This window comes from Marmota flaviventris, chromosome 10 (genome assembly GCF_047511675.1).
Source record: "Marmota flaviventris isolate mMarFla1 chromosome 10, mMarFla1.hap1, whole genome shotgun sequence".
In the NCBI taxonomy this organism is placed as follows: Eukaryota; Metazoa; Chordata; class Mammalia; order Rodentia; family Sciuridae; genus Marmota; species Marmota flaviventris.
Window position 1 is genome coordinate 77,184,114 of NC_092507.1, and position 16,341 is coordinate 77,200,454.

At 41.2% G+C, this 16,341-nt stretch overlaps 1 long non-coding RNA gene across 1 annotated transcript in view; it reads right to left on the minus strand.

Moving 5' to 3' along the window:
- The window catches only part of LOC114092507 (uncharacterized), a 19,090-nt gene extending 4,160 nt beyond the window's left edge, over positions 1–14,930 (minus strand). Inside the window, exon 1 of the long non-coding RNA XR_003582755.2 lies at positions 14,776–14,930. This is a non-coding gene — a long non-coding RNA (uncharacterized lncRNA). The remainder of the gene's footprint in view (positions 1–14,775) is intronic.
- Between the last annotated feature and the right edge of the window lie 1,411 nt (positions 14,931–16,341).

Sequence of the window (16,341 nt, forward strand, 5' to 3'; positions counted from 1 at the left end):
CGAGCCGGCCAGCGGCCTGGGCAAAGGCGAGGAGCAAGGCCCACCCCCGGGTCAGCGAGTGCGGACTCGGGAAGAGGCCTGGCTCTCGCCCCTGGGGGCGTTTCCTCAGAAGTGTCTGGGGAAAGGGGGTCCAAAGGCGAGGCCGCTGGTCGCGGCGGAGATTCCTAGTCCCTTCGCTGGCAGAGCTCTGGAGATTGAGTCGCGCCTGTCCAGCCGCCTGGTCTTCGCCCGACACTCAGGGAACCGAAGAAACCCGAGCGCTTGGGCCCCGCGTCTGCGTCCCCTGGGAGGTTACGTGGGGCGCCAAGGGGGAAAGGCAGGAAGGACGCAGCCCCGACTCCACTCCTTCCCGGGTATCTAACTACGGAGTTAACCCGTGGCGAAGGAAACTTGGGAGTCCGGCCTGCGCTCTCCAGCAGCCTCCAGGGCGCAGAAAGACACTCCCACCCCGCCCGAAGTGTTTCTTAGGCCCGACGCCGGGGTCCCCAGGTCGTCTCCGCTCTCCAGGCCAGGCTTGCGGGAAGGCGTAGGGCAAAGGAGTCTCGCTTCCCCGCAGTGAGATCTGTGGTCACTCAGGCTCCCAAGCTCAGCCCCTGGGTCACGTGTCAGGGAGACCGGGGCTGAGTCCAGCTCCACCGACTAGCCTTTTTCGCCCAGCCGCTCCTCAGAGTCGGAGGCACCTCCACAGGCATCCTGAACTCCCACTGGGGACAGGATCTCCCCCCATCAGATGGCCAACCAGCTCCCGGTGGCCTCTGTGGCTTCCTCAGTGTCTGTGTTGGGGCGGGGGAGGGCAATCAGAAGAAGATACCTCGAAGTCTTTGGGCAGAAGCCGAATGAGTGGAAGAGACCGGGATCATTTAATACCAGCTACCCACAACTTGCTTTCCAAAATGACTTCCTCCAAGATTCTCAGGCAATGGGCTGGCAAGGTGATGACTAGAAATCCAAATTTCTCCACCTCACGAACCAGGAGTCCTTTGGCCGCACAGTGAAACTAATTTTGCTTCCTTTCTACTCCCTCTTTCCCCATAAGGTAAACTCGTTTCTCCAGATCGTATATATTTTTTAACCCAGTTGCTCTGACTTAAAATTGGAACACATCCCTTAGCAGTATTCACAGGGGGTGACTGTAGAAATTCTGGCTGGAAATAATATCCTTTAGACAAGCTATTAACTCTTCAAGTTTTTTTTCCTGCTATTTCCTTCTGCACAAGATGGAAATTCCCAGTAAAAGAGTGGAGTGACCACAACTATTACTGCTATGCTGTTTAGATCCAGTAAGGGCAAAAAACAACCTTCAATGCCCCCAAAATATCATTTACTGATAACTTCATACACCTTGGCCTTTTAAAGATCCAGATGGCATTTTCTCCATACCTCATACCAAATTATAAATGTTCATTTCACATTAACTATCAATCGAGTTTATTTTCCTTAACCAAAGGAGCTTAAGCTTATTTCAAATACAATTTCTTTCCAATACACCATACTACCTGCTCATCCCTGTCTTGTTAAGGGGCACCTAAAAAAAAAATACTACTACATACTTATATATATTATAATCATGAAGCAGTATTGCAAATGAACACTATTAAACTATCTTTTCAAATATCTGAATTAGAGTGTAAGTTGAATATTTTTTAAGACAAGGGGGGTTTTATTTTCAATAAATTGGTAAGAAACTATATTCTTAGATATTTTAATAGTTCATCAGAGATTATGTACATTTTCAGTAAAATAAATATGGACTGAGGTTGTTTGGTAGCAGTGAGACTGTGGAAGGGTAGAGACAGCATTGTCAAAGTGTAGGTAATTTTCACCCTGAACAGTGTGTAGTTTTAAAATTTTTCAATACTTGCCCTATAGATGCCAAGACTTTATCTCTGCAATGGATGTACATGTGTACACAGGGTCTGGTTATGAACCAGCAAAAGACTCTACTGCAAATGACTCCAGTCTAGGGTTTGTAGAAATGTGGGTATCCTGAGTCCCCTTTTTGGGTGCCTAAAGTTCTATGGTTTTGAACCTCAGCCAACATGAGGCCAAAAGTAAGCTCCACAGGTAACTTCCACTCTGGAATACACAGCAACAGTTCCTGGCAGAGGTTTATGAGTTAAATAGGACCTCCAGGCATGTACTGTGAAATGGTCCTAACTGCAAAGCAACAGCCTCTTTCTCCTAGGCAAGAGAAGAAGCAAACATCACAGATTTACCTCTTCCACACAAAACTAGTCAAGGAGGTTTTCTTTTTTCATTTTCTGAAAATAACAGAAATTCAATACAAAACAGCATCAAATTTAAATATGTATAAATTAGGAAACTTGATCTTTTTAATTGAATGCAAATCGTGTTTCATACACAATATACACAGAATTTTCTTGTCACAAGCAAAAGACCTGCATGCATCACACCACAATGTGGAAACAAGTGTGACTTCCCCTTTAGTCTTAATTGCAATACAAGAGTAAATCAGGTATAAGGTCAAACAAAGTATAATTTACTTGTAAATCTACACCTGCCTATGGGCAACCCAGCCTATATGATTATATTTCTAAAATTCAGAGGAAGTTTTAAAAGAAAATGTTTCTACAATGACTAACTCATCTTTTTCTGAGCTATTCCCAAGACTCACTGGGGAAATTAACATGCATTAGGTTTAAAATGTTAATGGGTACTTTTTGCTTGGGACCTGCCTGCAGACCTAATTTCCCACTTTGAAATTAACACCCACACATTCTGCTACACACTCCTGCTACAATGAGAGCAGAAGGCATCTGGAGAGAGGGCAGAATTCTGTGAATACACAGGAGAAGCGCAGATATACAGAAAAGATAGCGATCCCTCACCACCACTATTCCAATGAAAAAAAGAAACCAGTAACAATATATAATGGAAAAAAATACAAAAGTAGAGTAATTGTAAGTTACTAAGTGGGTCTGTTCTCAATGTTTATAGAGAATTTCCACTCCCATTCTCAATTCCTGATTTGTGGGGAACAGGTCCACAAAGCTCAAACCTATTTTCTGGAGAGCACAGAGACTGGGGCATTGTTGAAATTTTGATGTCCTGGAACTAATGGTTCTTTCTTAGCTCTAGAAACAAAACAGAATTTAATATTCCTATTCAGGCACTCATAGTCTCAAATATCTAGGCCTAAGATCCTGAAGGAAAAGCTTCCAAATCAGCAAAATTGAAAAGGGCTGCATCTGAAGAAAGTGCTTCTGGCACCCTGTGGAGTCTGTGTGTGAACTTGTGGGAAGGGGAGGGGGTCAGAGCCTAGGATTGCATAGGACTGTGACCAGGACAGGTAGGATTCTATTATTAAAATCATTTCCTGGGGGTTCTCTGACAGGTCCAAAAGCTCCTTTTGCTAGGTTTTGGAACTTAATGTAAAGCTGGGACCTCTGCGGTGTCTCTGAAGTCTCCTTTTCTGTGGGTGAAGAAAATCACCAGCAGAAGTAGCCAACCTTTATTCTCCAGTACTGAACAGCCTCTCTCTCACTGAAAAGACCTAAAGAGAAATTTAGCATGATGACATTTCCTTGCCTTTGAACACACCACCCACCAACTTACCCAGGGTGCTACAGTGGGAGCAACCAAGGACCCAGTAACATACATATGGGAAAGCAATAGAACAAACAAGTCTTATTCCAGCCCTCCTTCGCTTCCCTGCTTCTCTCCCTCCCCTGACTCTGACTATAAACCACCAGGGTCTCTTAGAAGACTCCAAGTTTCTGCTCTTAAACGGCTCTTTTTCCAAGGAGGAACAAGGTCTGCTTCCTGATGTGGGGCCTCAGATGTTCTGTTATTGCAACTTAATTTTGTCACTGCTTCTTTTCAAAGATTATTTGGAATGAATTGTTTCTTTTGTTTAGTATCCAACAAACGACCTCTGCTAATCTTATATTTTATCTCCCTAACATATGGAAAAGCTATTTATTCTAGCCAATCACAATAAAGTAAAGAAAACCCCATTTTATGGAAAGGTATATATCACTAGTCTGTTGATCATTAAAGATATGATTACCAGTGAAAACCCTCTGAAGGTGGCACATTTATGCTTCCAGGAACAGATGGGGACACGCATTTTCCTTGCAAATACTTTTGAAATTGCTCTACTGGTAGCAGTATAAAAATGATATACAGATGCCAGGGCCGGCATGGCCAGGATGAGTGCGCCAGATTTACACAGTAAAGCCTTCACACTCGGGCTGTCAGTTTTGATTGATCTCTACTATACCTCAGGAACTTGTTGACTAGGTAAGGAAACAGTGCAAATAATTCACTGCAGCAAGTCAGATAATTCACACAACCAATCGGTCTGCTTCACTTTCTGGTTGTGACATACGAGCCTTTCCTACAAAGATGCATCATTTTCCAGCTTGAGCAATATTCAATGTCAGGGAAGAAAAGGTATTATTAAAGCCACACAATAGGAGTCTGGCTATTGCAAGATGAGAAGTTGTTTTGGTAATGGGGGCCAGATCCTGCTCTACTCTAAGTCCTACCAGAGCATTCAGGCCCAATTGTCATTATCATATTGATTAAAAAAAAAAGTTCATCATAGTGCAATTTTAGGTTTAACGCCAACGGATCGGGAAAGAGCAAAGAATTATCCCACAAAAGCACAACATTCTTACCACAGGGACGTTTCCCTGTTCCAGTTCATTGATGGAGTTGATTAAGTTTAAATGAAGCAGACACTGGATAAAAGTAAGGGTATTGACCACTGGGCACTGCGATCCTTGCTTGAAAGGACCTGATACATGCAGAAAAGCAAGATTTGCTAAATGCTCTAATCTTCAATCAAATCTTACATCAATACAGACAAAGTTTGGTAATGAGAGATTCAATGAAGCATGCGGGAGAAAGAATTAATCCTCTTGGTCTAAACTGGCTTCAACTTTGAAGCTTGCTCCGAAGGAAAGACAGTTATCTAAATGCTAAATAAGAAACTTATTGTACTTTTCATGGCATGCTAATCTTTTGTCTATTTCATCTCTATTATGTGTATGCTCATAGATTGCAGTTGTCATGGTGATTATATTTAGCCACGCTTGGGGATGGTGGTGAGAAGCCAGGCACTGAGGTAGAAAGACCCCCACGCAATCCACAGTGCACACACACACACACACAATGGGAGGGGGAAGGAGACAATTACCAGACCCCACCCAGCCTCTTCCCACCAGGACTAAGGAGGCTTGGGCCTTCTGTCACCAGAATGGTGAGGTGCTCTCAGCATGTGGAACAGCATTTGGTATGGTGGTGGGGAGGGTGCCATTTCCTATCTCAAACCCATTTCCTCATATACATTGCAAGTTTTTAGTTTAGAGACTCCTTCTCCCTTTATAGTTTCCCGCTGTGCTGCAGCCATTGGAAGGAGAGGGCTGAAGGAAAGAAAGGAAACCAAGAGAAGCAAGGGCTCCAACACTAGCAGACTGGTCCTACATGGCTGTGCCTCTGGCTGGGAAGTCATCTGATCCTGACTGCTAGAAGGGTTTGAATACCAGAGAAGCAGCCCACGCAGCTCTGGTAGAGGTGGAAACTATAGGGTCACCAGAGGCCTTAGTGACCAAAGGTGACCCTGGGCCCTTTATGTGTTTTACAAAAGTTGCCAAATTAAGACAGGATTATAACTGCTCAAGTCCTTGTCAAGGCTGAAAGGTTAGGAGCCTCAAATATGCCCCGGCAGTGTTGATGAAAAGCTTAAAAAGTAATAAAAGGGAGAAAAGACTGGGGAAAGTAACATGTATAACTCTTATTAAAGAGAAGAGCCACCGAGAGGTTGTGAACTTGAATCACTGTTTGAACTTTAATTTGTTCATTAACAGGATTTGCCCCTCACTGCGAATGTTATTACTTCCCTTTGCCGCTCAGCAACAACTCTGGGCATAATGAAAGAGTCTGGCAAAAAGTTAAATGCCTGGTAATTAATTCATTTAATTGAAAAGAGGGGGAAGAGAGAAACAGAGGTCCCATTGCAGAGCAGAAGGCAGAGGTTAGAAGAGGGGGCAAGGCTGAAATCTGCATGTAGGCCCTTTCCAAGGTCAGCCACCCATGGAATAGAGAAGGCTGGTCTCTGATGAGGTCCCTCCAGCAAAATGAATACCAGCAGCACTCTGAAGACCCTCTTTTCAATGCTACCTGCTCCTGGTCCAAATCCCCTGCCAGATTTCAGCCAGGGCCTACTTTGATCTGTTATGGTGGTACGGATGGGAGAAATAAAAAAACCACATATATATTGTTATATAAACTACACATGTACATATATGTTCATAAAATCTTTCATTAAAAAGTGTGGACTCTTACTTTCTTCCCTCCCTTCCCTTAGGTTGGGCCTCTTTGGCCATCATCTGCTTCCAGGCTAGAGTGAAAAGGATAGTGACAGGAACAGGATATAATCTGCATGTTTGCATCTTAATCAGCCTTATAGCATTATGCTTTTTTTCCTCCCTACCCCAGCAGATAAATTAAATAAACCCAGGAGATGAGAAATGAAATATACTCATTGCCCATGGGCAATGCCTTGCCTCTAATTTAGGGCCTATCCTTCTCTTGTCACTTATCTATATCCTATGTTTGTCAACCACTGCATACAATCCCCTTTTGTGTGCATCCTCATTACAAGCAATGGACTATTCAGGTACCTCAAAACCATGTTGCTCCTGCAGCCAAATGAGAGAAAACAAAGTTGAGCAAATCAGTAATAGGTCAGGTTATTCTTGACTATTTAATATGTTTAAGGCCAACCACAGGATTTCCTACTGTTTTTAAAACTGGTGTCCATATAATCAGTGTGATTTTCTTTCTTTTTTTCCCCTGCCCACTAACTGGGGATTGAACCCAGGACTCTCTATCACTGAGCTACACACACAGACTTTTTTGAGACAGGGTTTCACTAAGTTGCCCAGGCTGTCAACAGGCTTACAGTCATATACTGGCTTAGTGTTATTTTCTTTAGGAATACAATTATTTACCATGTACTCTCCCATTACAAAATAACTAAGCACAGAAAGAAAAAAAAAGAGGTGGCAGGAGAATTTGAAACCATACAAATGTATTCCCTAGAATCCAAAACTATTTCCTAGGTTTATGTTTTTAATTAAATCACTTCTTATCCCCAGAGAGAGGACAGAATCTTAACATCCAAATTACACTATCACCAAATAAATAAAGTCATCAAATTGTCTGGCTGGGTCCTCTCCATTTATCCCAGTGCCTCTTGTTATGACAATCCTAACTGAATTCTATATAGCTATGAAGGATCTGTGGTTGTGTATCCTAGAAAACTGGGGGTATCAAAAGAAGAGAAGAAAACCTCCTGGATCTGAATTAGCAACAGAAAGAGGCTTTTTAAAGAGGCTATTTTATAAGACTAAAGTAAGTTACAGGGCTTATTTAGCATCAAAACTACCTCTCACCTTTTATGAAAGTCTCTGGATACTGAGTGAGCTCAATTTTCTAAAGTTGTAGATCCATCCTAGTTTTCAACTGACACTAAATATTAGGAGTCTATAAACAAACAAAAATGTTCTCCCTCACTCCACACTGTGGAGCCCTAAGCTGTAAAGCAGTTTAGGAGATGAGGTCTGGTAACCTTGAAACTATCCTAATCTAGACCCTGATCACCTTACACATGCTCGAGTGAGTTTCTTCCTTCCTCCAAGACAGCCTTCAGAGAGCCTAGAGATTTACTATCCTAAATTCCCACTTTACTGAAAGTCTTGATAAGTTTTGATTGCCTAAAACAGCCCCAGGTCTTTGAATTGGCCTCAAGCCTCCTCCCTATCATCGTATGGGCACTAATTGCCCTTCCTGGTTTGTTTTGCACCTTTTGCCTATATAAGGCAATACAGTTCTTTAGACAGACAGCTCTCTCATTGTTTCCTGAAAACATCATTTGAATTATCTATTATATTGAAAGTGTCAAAGCATCATATTAAATATTACCAACATTCTGTTATTCAATATATTCTATTTAATGTGATGGATACAGTTTATCAATTTTAAACTGTAGAAACTGAAGATAAAGTTAAGACACTTGTCCAACCAAGATCTCACAGCAGAGCTAGGATTATCAGTCTAGTTCAAAGGCTGGTATACTTCCTATTCTGCCACACTTCTACCCCTGCTGTGCTGTGTTCTGATCACTCCTCCCTCTTGCCATCTAGGCTGTCTTCTCATATCTGAATCCTGCCTCATCTGCAATTTCAGAAATTCCCACTTCTGCCTTGAAACCTTTAGCCATGACCCTAGCTCTTGGCTGACTGATGAACTCTTCATTATTTGCAGCTCTTACTTGGTACTACCATTTTCTACCCTATATTGTCAGTTTTGTTTTTATTTGATCCATTCCAGTGTAAGTTCCTTGAAGATGAGAATTTGACATATATTTCTCCTCATTCTCCAAAACCTAATAATATAGGTCCATTTATTATGCACTCACTTCACGTACAATAACCCTTACAAGTCGATACTGTTATTATTACCATTTTGCAGACAAAGAAACTGAGACTTCAAAATAATAAGAAATTGTTCCAAGTCACTCAGCTAGTAAGTAGCAGATTTGATAGTCAAACACATACTATCTGAATCCAATACCCCTCTTCCTTAGTCACTACATTGTATTGGTTCAAATACATCATACTTCACACAATGTGAATTAGTGAAATGTTACTATGTAGAGGACACTTAAACAAACCTCCAAAAAACATCCCTGTAATCATGATCTTGGAGAAGGGGAAATATTTTTACTCTTTACTATTTTATTCTTCAGTAGGTTAGATCCTGAAACTCAACAGAAGGGTGAGTATACATCCAACTAGAACATTCTACTTCCCCACCTTTCTAGGAACCATGCCCCTATGTTGGTGGAAGCCAAAGATCCTGGAGGCAAATTGCCCTTCCCCCTACATCCTTGTTATCTTCTAAATACACTGAGGAAAGTAGGAGAAAATGAAAAACACAAACTAACTTTTTAAAAATTGCTTCTAAGGGATGGGAGTCTTATCTCTTCACCATAAATGGCCTGCTACTATGGGAAGAATAATGACTATTTAAAAAATTTCATAGCTGACCAATTAAGCCAATATGTACAACTCAAGTCAGCTTCTTGTTATCCTCTAAATCATGAACATGGTAATGAGGTTTAATGCAACTGCTTAGAAGAAACTTTGATGGTATAAGAATCAAGGTCTAAAAGCCTGGCAGTTCTCTTCACAAGCAGATTGTTCCTTTAGTGCCAATACTGCAGAACTGAGCTTGATAGTATTAAGGAAGCTATCAGGTTTCTTTACATGCAACAGGTCTTAGGAAGTATCAAAAAGAAAATTCTTGACATAGTAACTGAGTACTTCTTATTAATCCATGCTAAAACTAGTCTATTTTCCTACGTCCTCAAGTGTGTTTCCATCTTTATTTATATTTTGGTTTAACTATTTGGACATTTCAACCTTACCTTAACCTACAAAACCTATGCAGCAGTACACAAAACCCTCCAAATGCACAAAACTTAATAAATCAAGTTCTTCCATTTATTTCATCTCAGATGAAGCTTAAACCAACCTGGAAAAGTAGACTCACTGACTATTACTATGAGGAAAACTAAAATGTCCTCAAGTAACACAACTTGTACGTGGTAAACCTACTCCCCACTCCTGGTCCAGGACTCTATAACCTGATACTTTGCAATATTAGGGAAATTGCCCACTTATTCCATGGCCTGAAGCTACATGGGAATTTTGAAAATCTAAACCTGGGAATGTCTCTATCTGAAAGAAATTGGCTTCAAGCTATACCTAACCAGACTTCTGTTTTAACTACCTGAACCAAATTAAGAGCTCACTTGGCCTCACTCCTAAAGCTGCAAACACTACATAAAACTTTTAATATTTAAACTCCAATTCAAAAAATATTTGGGTTACTCTTAGATTGACAGAAGACGGACAGTCATCATGGCTAGGCTATCTCAAAAGAAGGCTAAAATCACTGCCCACTGTTTTTCTATAACTGTCATTATTTATGGAGGATTTGCTGGGTAACTGATCTTCCCCTGTACTCGTAACAGAAGCTGTTTTGTCACCTAATGGTCAAACAATGCAAGGTCTGTCCATAGGAAAAAAAAAATCTAGAATTGAATCTACCTTGTTAATGACCATTTAGTTAGGTGTACCTCCTGGTGTCCATGGCCCAGCAGGTCTACTTGCCCCAATTTCTGGGCAATATCTAAGCTCACCAATGCAAATAGGACTAAAAGTTCCAGACTTTGTAAGTGGCTGAAATAAGGGCATTCTTTTTGTCTCAACTCAAACTTGGCTAATCTCCATATCCAATCTAACTGGTGCAAAAGAAGGGAACTTACTTGTTGCTCTGGGACTGTTGCCCTATTTCTTTGTTTGCTGGCTGACCTTCCCTATGTAAGAGCTTGAGCATTTGCAGCATTTGGTTTAAGCAGGAAAGCTCTTTCATCTTTTTCCACTGGCCTTGATCTCCCTTGATCATTATGGTCTAGATTCCTGCTAATCACTAATGATCTCATGGCCTTCTATATAATACTAAAAGCATTAGACCTGAACTCTTAGAAAAGTCCTACTCAGCTAATTATACTCTTTCTGCTTTCCTTGGTTCTCTTTACAGTCTCAGTTGGAGTTGAAATTGCATTATTTCCTCAAGTTTTAAATTGTTCTCTGATTTGGAAAACAACTATAAATCATTCCCTCAAATGAATTTAATTATAGTTCAAAAACTCCATGATTTATTCTTGACTCTTTTCCTTTTGGTCTTTCTACCCCTTTTCCCATATTCTGGTCTTGAAAATCATAGTAAGTTTGTTTAGGAACTGGAGATTGAGCTCAGGGGCATTTTGCCACTGAGGTACATATATGCCCAGCCCTTTTTAAAATTTCTTGCTAAAATTTCTTAGGTCGTCACTTAGTTGCCCATGCTGGCCTCAAACTCATGATCTTCCTGCCTCAGCCTCCTGAGTCACTGGAATTACAGGCATGCACTACTACTTCAAACAAGAGTTTAAATTCACTAGATTAGGAGTTTCATTATTTTGTATTTTGTACAGGAAGTAGCATACTATTAACTTACAACAGTGCATAATAATTCTACCACATATGTACTCTGGAATATACATTCATAATCAACGAATAATTACAAACGCTTTAGCTCACAGATTAGACCTCACTTGTAGTCTAAGGATAGCTGAGTTTTTTGTAATGGTGGAATGCCTCCCTTATTGGACAGAATACAAATTAAGTTTGATTCTTAGCTGGGTATGATTCTTTCATATTTCAAGGAATATAGAGCACCAATTCTGTGGAACTATATAGGGCAACCCAATTTTACCCATGATATGGGTGAATTTCATATTTTAGGACTTAAAAGCTTTTTTAAGTCATACCAGAATTGTGAATTCTCATAAAATTCAGGATCAATCAAACAAATTGTTGAAAATATAACCTTTTGACATGATATGTCTCTATATAGCATGCCAATGCACTATATACGTACATGACAGTTAAAATAGGAATTCATTGACAAATAGAATTTTGAGTTCCAAATCAGCATTTTTTGTTAAAGCTCTCCCTTGACAGATACTCTTATTCCAATGGTGCTGCCATTGTTCAAACTATGTTAATACAATGACTTTAGAACTAGTTTAAAATCCACTCAAGAAATTCAACTAATTGTCGGGGCTGGGGAGGTGGCTCAAGCTCGCCTGGCATGAGTGCGGCCTGGGTTCGATCCTCAGCACCACATACAAACAAAGATGTTGTGTCCACCGAAAACTAAAAAATAAATATTAAAAATTCTCTCTCTCTCTCTCTCTCTTAAAAAAAAAAATTCAACTAATTGTCTTTCAGCTTGTTTTGACCTCAAATTATATTGGCCTGACTTCTTCAGGGCCTCAAGGTCTCTAAGTAAAGCTATCTCCAAGTGTTTCTTTTAAAACAAGATGTGTTGTGGGTGCTGAAAACAATGCCCAATGAGAAGCTCTGTAAGAGGTTTGAATGATAAAAGCACTTTCCAAAAAGTGACAGTCTTTTTTAAAAAATATTGTTTAGTTGTCAATGGATCTTTATTTTATTTATTTATATGTGGTGCTGAGAATCAAACCCAGTGGCTCACATATGCTAGGCAAGCACTCTACCACTGAGCCACAACCCCAGGCCCCCAAAGTGACAGCCTTTTAAGATGACTAATTCTGGATGAACACATACTAAATTGTGTTTGGAAGAACTGCTATAGTTGTTAAAACACAGATATTATAATCACATTCTGGTTATATAGTTTCAGTCCTACAGCACAAAATCACTGTTAGTGATAAAAGTATTTCCAACATCATGGCTTATGTTATTACTCAGAAAATTTTATAGTAATTAGATGTATCTTGCAGATTTCATACAAAACATTTTGATTTTCAAGGATCTAAGCATTCTTCTGAACAATCTCAAGCATTACCCAAGAAAAATTATAACCACAAATAATTAGGATAAATATATTGGGAATGTTTTCCTATTTTTATTAACCCAATGACTTTATTTATTTATTTATTTTTAGTTGTTGATGGGGCCTTTATTTATTTATTCATATGTGGTGCTGAAAATCAAACCCTGTGTCTCACACATGCTAGGCAAGTGCTCTACCATTGAGCTACAACCCCAGCCGTTAACCCAATGACTTTTAACCATGTATATGCAAGACTATGTGGGATGTGTTCTGCTTGCTTGACTTAATTGTAAGTAACTCTTATTTCAGTTTGTGGTTAAAAAAAAAATAAACTTTTTTTTAAACCTAATTTTCATTAAAAATATGGTGCTTTCACTCACATAAAACCAGCTAGTCCAGCATATCACATAAGAAGCAAGACCTTTTAAGAAAAATTTTGCTTTCCAAAAAATAACTGGAAGAATATCATAAACCTTTTTAATCATGTAAGTTCTTTAAAAATTTGTTTTAAAAGTTTTAAGGACAAAAAAAATCATGGCACTGTGAATAAGATATAAGCTAAAGAAAACTTTCTGGTTCCTAGTTTATTTTACTCCCTTGACTTACTATTGAAGGAATTAATACAATTTTCCATCTGTACAAACAAAAGGACACAGTTTTTAACTCTTCCTAATAATATTGTTTCTTGTAGCTAGGGAAATTATACTTTAGTTACATTTTTGCAATTATTTATTAAATGCCTGTAGAGATCACATTCAGTGGAAAAGTAGAATGACGTTTGTATAATAAATAGTGAGTAAATACTGAATGGATAGATGGAGAAAAAGAAATACATATCTTAGGTCAATAAATAAATAAATATATGTATGTATATTTTATACACACACACACACTCATATATATATATATATATATATATATATATATATATATATATATATATATATATATTTTCATCATAAAACTAATTCCCACAGTTTAGCCTCCCATGGGATTTGGCCCATGTAAATACAGTTTCTGGCTTTTATATAATATTGAGTGTTCAACATTTACTTAGACTTGGATTTGACTTTTCTAGTTATCCCAGTTTTTAAAAATTTTTTATCTCATAAATGAAGTTCTCCCACTGACTCACTATGGACTTTTTAGGAGGTCAGTTAACATCTCTGTTTCTCAGTTTATACCCTAGAATAGGAATAAGAGAAAACCCTCCTCCTTCCTATGGGGACTTTTGTGAGTACATTGATAAATACCTACAAAATGATAAATGCTACTATCTCATTCAGCATTTTGAAAGATGTCAACTAAACACAAAATATTTTTAGTGTGTGAATTAAAATGCCTCTTACTGATGGCCTCAGATGTTTTCTTGTAAGATACTGTGTCAAGAACTGGTTTATATATTATCCGTCCTTCCAGCACGCACTGACATCACACTTCATAATAGCTTGGTATGATGATTGCTGTCAAAATCGCCTGCATGGAAACATCCCTGCCCTAGATTGACATAACGTATTAGCGTGACAGAAGACTAAAAAACTAAGGACATCATGCAAAGGCTGGCTTGGAGCACAGGGGATGGAAGGACATGCTACCAGTGAGCTGAAAGGCCTCAATTCTTCTAGTGTTTTAATTGCGAAAGGAATGAAGACTGCCAGGGGCTCTCGTGGGTGGGGTTGGGGGCTGACAGACTAGCCAAGGCCGGCGACAGGAGTTAGAATTGTTCTAACTAAAAAATATTGATTTTTTTCCCCCGAATTCTAATCCCATGCAGGGACAGGCCTTTGGGTCTCTCTTTTCCATGACCACCACAAAATGGCACACACTTTTTCTGGGAACTGAAATCGAGGCGAGAGGTCGAAGGGCGCGACCGTCCCTGGGTGGGCTGGGGTCAGGACCGGACACTTTGGCTCGGTCTTGGCGAAGCGCTCCGGGCTCTAGGGCCGACGCTCTCGCCGAGCTTCACAGCGCGTAGCCCGCTGCCTCGGCCCCGCGGGCTGACCTGCCGGGTCAGACCCTTCACGCCCTTTCCCGAGGTTCGCGGAGGCCTCTGCTTCCTCCGAGGCTGCTTTGCTCCACAGGCCGCCTGTGCGGCGCGAGAACCTGAGTTACTCCAGCCATAGACAGTGCCCCCAGTAGCCGCGACCCCTCGGTGCCTCGCTAGCCCCACCTCGCTAGCCCCAGAGCCGGAGCGCGTAGGAACACGCGTCCGCCCCGCGGGGAAGCCCGGCCGAGAAGCCTCGAGGTGAGATCCCGCGCACGCGAGCACCCGCCCCCCCGCCCCAGCAGGGCCCTCTGCCCGAGGGAGACTCTCACCTCAGAAAAACGGGCGCTGCTGCCTGCAGGGGCAGGACAGCGGGTGGGAAATGCCCGCGCCGGCCCGGCCGCACGGGAACCTCGCTGCGAAGGGTGCTCGGGCTCGCTCCGGGGAGCAGTGCCCCAGCCCCCCGCGCCCGCGCCGCCCTGGTGCCGCCTCCTCGGAAGGGAGGCCTCTACCGTCCAGCCGCGGACCTGCAGCCGCCTTGCGGGCGCTCCCGCCTCCGGCCCCACCCCCAGTCCCGCCCACTGGCCTCCTTTCCCTTTCCCCCTCCCTCCCCTCCTCTCAGCCCGCGGGGCTCAGTCGTCCCTCTCCGGGAGACGAACGCGAAGCGACGTGGAAACCCTTCCACCAAAATGAGCTGTGATATCCTTTTGATGGCTATAATTTATTCCAAATCGTCTCTGGACTGAAACGATCAATTAGCAGCCTGAAACGCACTGTGAAGTAAATTGTCACACTATTACAGGATGGTTATCATATATTTATAAGGTGTGTTTTCTGCAATCAGAACCAACAAGGTGTTGAGCAATCAGTCATAAACGCACTTCTTCAAAAAAGAGAGGGAGAGAAGCTTCAGTATTGTGTGGCAGGGAAAATCCTTCATGACAGTTATCCCTCCACCCAATGATGTTTCATCTTGGCAACTGGGAAGTGCAGTGAGGCTGGGCGCCAGGTGGATCTGAACCGACTCTTCGCCACGCGTGATTCCGCAAGCAGAGTCCCAGAGAACTACAGGCAGCTGAACAGCCCCTAGAAGAGAGGTTTCTTTATGGTGTAAATACAGATCAAGCATAAGGGTCTGTCTTCCTTCCCATTCTCAAGAATAATATCTTACTCTGCTTCTAAACTTCTAACAGAACATATGCATTCTACACTTAATTTTAAGCCTCTTTTCTTCTTCTTCGGGTTCTCTGTCTACTATTTAGTGATGATGTACTGCTATTGAGATTATGTCAGGCTCATATAAAGTTTACACATGGAGAGATAGTTGTATTTGTTCTCAACTGTAATCTCCAACAGAAGTCTTCTCTCATTCATAAGTGAGATAACTTCACAAAGTTCTAAGGAAATCATAAAAAAATGCTGATTCGGGTTGTCTTGACTAGATCAAACCATGGAGACATTGTTAATTTCCTTATAGTCATGCTCAGTGGTCAGAAAAATATGTCCAGAACTTCTGAGTTTTCCCTAACAATCTTTCAGCAGATAGTCATTTGTAAACCACCTATGAATAATTTTACAAGGGTTCTAGTTTGTATCCACTTAATTTTCATTTTGCCTGGAAAATCTATCTCTGGAGCCCAGCCTACAGATTATCAATTGTGAGAAAAATTTAGTAGCTACAAGTATGCTCTTTGATAATAACATGACATTTGTGCAGAGTGAGCCACAAAGTGTAAAATGCAGAATTTATACCACATTCTTCTAAAGTTAACTGGCCCTATAGCTTCTGCATGTCAGGGCTTGTCTGCAGTGCCAACCCTTGAAAAACCAGGAGAAAGGAAATTTGGTTTGATGTTTGGTTTGCAGGGGCAGCTGTTGTCATTGGACTGCCCCCACAC